Source organism: Gavialis gangeticus, unplaced genomic scaffold (genome assembly GCF_001723915.1).
Source record: "Gavialis gangeticus isolate Ggan-Ray unplaced genomic scaffold, GavGan_comp1, whole genome shotgun sequence".
Lineage (NCBI taxonomy): Eukaryota > Metazoa > Chordata > Crocodylia > Gavialidae > Gavialis > Gavialis gangeticus.
The window spans coordinates 5,828,210-5,831,840 of NW_017728996.1; the positions used below are offsets into that span (position 1 = coordinate 5,828,210).

At 43.2% G+C, this 3,631-nt stretch overlaps 1 protein-coding gene across 3 annotated transcripts in view; it reads left to right on the forward strand.

The window, feature by feature from the left end:
* The first annotated feature begins 1,401 nt into the window (after positions 1-1,401).
* The window catches only part of MEGF11 (multiple EGF like domains 11), a 386,245-nt gene continuing 384,015 nt past the window's right edge, over positions 1,402-3,631 (forward strand). For all 3 annotated transcript variants that reach the window (XM_019503962.1, XM_019503960.1, XM_019503961.1), the window contains exon 1: positions 1,402-1,511. The gene's annotated coding sequence lies outside the window, so the exon portion shown is untranslated. The remainder of the gene's footprint in view (positions 1,512-3,631) is intronic.

Genomic DNA, 3,631 nt, shown 5'->3' on the forward strand with positions numbered 1-3,631 from the left:
TGGAAGTGGGGGACTTGGACCATTACACTCCATAGGGTCCCAGCCCAGGGCCCTGAGGTTGTAATTTTTCTCCAGCGAACTTCATTCTTTTCAGCCTGTCTACGCCCGTTTAGTCAGGTTGTAGCAAGGTCCTGCAGAGGTACATCCTCTCTTGCAGTGCCTGCCCCTGCTACGTGATGATTCCTTTCACTTCCTTTGAGTTTTTTGTAGTCTGCTGTGCTCTTTTTAGCATCAGACCTCCCCCCTAAGACTCTTCTTCACCTTTGGAGCCATCTTCACACTGTTTACATCTTCGTTTCATTTTTCTGTGGTGTGCTGTGCTTGCTTTGTGACTGGTTAGCTTGGAGACAGTGGCTACTGCACAATCCTGGTTTCCCCAGTGTTCCTGTTATAGGAAAGAAAAGGTGATAGACCCGATTTCAGCCTCGGTAGCAGAACTGAGATGGCAAGGAACTCCAGCGGTTCCAAGGAGCCTCGTTAACTGAAATATCATCCATTATTAACAGAAACTGTTCCTTGCCTGACATTTTTGTGTGTTCCTGGTAACACCTGAGAGAATTCATGCAGGAAGACTCCAGAAATCCAATGTACAAACCAGTATTTGTGGTGGTGATTTTTATTGTTTGTATTTCTCCATGCAGGAACAATGAGAATTGGGTTTGCTTTCCAGTTGTCAGTACTTTTATGCTGAGTAACAGACACTTCTGGGAAAAGCTTGAAGAAGCACTTTCCACTGGAATAAGTAATTGTGAGACTAGTATTGTCTGTCATCGCAAACATTTTTAGAAGTGACTTGTGCTTTTGAGTCCACTTATTTTTGGGTAGCCAACTCAAGACAACTTGTAGCACCCTAACTTTCAGAGGGAGTGCTCACTACTGTGTTATAAACCCGGGTTTCATGTTAGTAACTGTCTTAGTTAGTAACACAGCTCAGTGCCCTGTGACAGTAACCATAATCAGTTGTGAAGACCATGGCTAAGCTAAGCTTTTGTATCAAAGTCTAATGTGGAGCCAAACGGAATGTGCATTGAAGTGATCCCTTGCCTAAATTATGATGAAAGTCTCAGATAGGAGAGGCAGCATCCTCAGTGTTGGATTCTTGTTGCTTCTTGGTGATTAAAATGGTATACCCAACAAAGGCTCACCATTTTTTCTACATGTTTCCATGAAACTCATTTAGTTTGTCATCCAGCTTAATTAGAATGGACTGTTCCACTGCATCTTTCAAAACCACTCATGCGTTTAAGAATACATACACCACAGTCCCTTTTAAAACTGGTGCATATTGATTTTTTTTTTCCTGTTATGATGCATGCATATGTATTTCTATTACAATTCACTTCTGTTTCCTCAAAACACTTAATTGACCTATTTTCGTACCTACTGACTACTTACAGTGCCCAAAGAGCTTCTGAAGATCCCTGCTCGTGCCTCCCCATCAATGTTGTGTGCATTGTTAATGCTCTGATAGCCTGTAAACAGGACCCAGCAGGAGTCTTCAACGCATTGAGGTAAGACAGCTAACACAGTTCCTTCAGCATTTCCATAGGATGTTTTAGCAGGGAGAAATGTCTCCTGTTAAATGTATTGGATGAAATCCGTGGAAGTCCATGTTGAAAAATTGGCTTAAGTCATTTAGTCTACATTTAGGCCCTGAGATTGTTTTCAAGAGCATCAAATCCAAGCAAAACACTTGCCAAAAATGGAATTTTCGAGTTCTAAAAAAGCCCTCCAAAAACCCAGAATTGTTGTTTTTGGAATTTGCTCATCTGTCAAAGATTCTAAAGATGTTTCCTGTTGAAAGCATCTGAGCAAAACGTTTTGTGTCAAATGTCAGAAAGAAATATCTCATTAATGTTGATAGTTGAACCTACTGGTCATTTGGGTTTGAATTTTCCTGGTTGTTCAGGATGGGAGAAGGTTACGTGTCCTGTACAGGGCAACATGTGACAAGCTGGAATCTCAATGCCCCACCCCACTTCCCTCCACAAATGATCACACGGGAAATGAAGAATGAAACCAAATAAAATACACAGTTTTGATTCATCAACCTCAACCTGATTTGCATAATTTTTTGTTTCTTAGAAATTGCATTTTTCAGCCATAAAAACCATTCCCACTAACAACTTCTGATTTTGATGTATTGTCTACCTACCGTGCTGCCAAAGTCAGTGGAAGCTGTGTGTGCCTGTCCCCTTTGGGAAGTTTAGGGAGATGTTCTTCCCACTTTGGTTTCCACCCAGGAGGGATATGTTGGATTTCTTTTGCATCTGCATTAGGTCCCGATCCTGCAGCCTGCTTTTTGCCTTCAGATCCTCCTGTGCAAATGAAGAGAGGCGAGCAGGATGTGGGGGTGGGGAATCCTGTTTTATCTGTGTTCTTGTGACACTTCATTCAGTTTAAATGATTATCTGAGTCTTTCAATTTCTCTGCAAACTCGAGCACAGTTTCACCAACAAAGCATTTTGCAAAATGAATCCACAGACAAATAAATCAATGACTTGCCACTTAGTGGTTTTTCTATAGCTAAGATTAGTGGGTTAACAGTGAGAATACATTTCCATTCCGTTGTGATGAAACTAGTGGAGCAGATTTCAGGCCGCAGGATGAATAGTCCTGTGTCAATACTATAGCTGAGATAATGAAATTAATTCTAAAAGGAACCTGAATATGTGAAAACCACTTGATGTATAACAGATATGCAGCTCAATCGGTTACAACTAACAGAGTGACATGCTGAGAAGTTACAGGATGAAGAGTTTGGATCATCAGGGCCCCTATCCTCTGAGACTCTCTTGAACTTAATATTAGACTTCAGGTGATGGCACTGAAGTTACAAAATATTTGGACACAAATAGTCCATTCTCTGAAGAGAGCTTTAAATTGCAGTACTCAATACCAGTGTTAAGTTCAAAACAAAGAAACAATCAAACTCTGCCTAGGTCAAGACGCAATAAGCCACAGAATAACAAACTGCCTACGTCCAAGTGCAATATAATGTGCCAAAGAGACAAAAGAAAGCTTTGCATAGCTTGTACTTTAATCTCAAGGGTAGAGCGTCTCCTTGCAGCCAGGTGTTCAGAAGGGATCTGCAGATCTGGGCAGGTGTGGTGGAGCATGCTTTGTGGGAGCCATTTTAGCTGCCAATCAGAGCCCATTTATGTCAGGCAGCTTGTCTGACTGGCTCTCTCGATAATTCATAAAGGACCCTCTGGCCAATTTTGTGGGGCAGAGCCTTCAGGGAAAAGATTTTCAACTGCACAAATGGGAGCCTTTGACATTAGCCTTGTTGGACCTAGTGCTGGCCACGGGTGATGACCTGGTGAGGGGGCTGCGGGTGCTCGACCACCTGGGCGACAGTGATCATCGCCTGCTGGAATTCACCATCCAGCGCAAGGTGGCAAAGGCATGTAGTAAGGCAGCGGCCCTAGATTTTAGGAGGGCAAATTTCAACGAGCTAAGGAGGATAGTCGGGGAAGCACTGAGGTCCCGGAGGGGAGGGGAGACAGGTGTCCAAGGAGAGTGGTTGCTCCTCAAGGAGATGATCCTCCAAGCCCAAAGGAAGGCAATCCCAATGAGGATCAAAGGGAGCAGGAGGGCGCATAAGCCCCCATGGCTCACCAAAAGCATC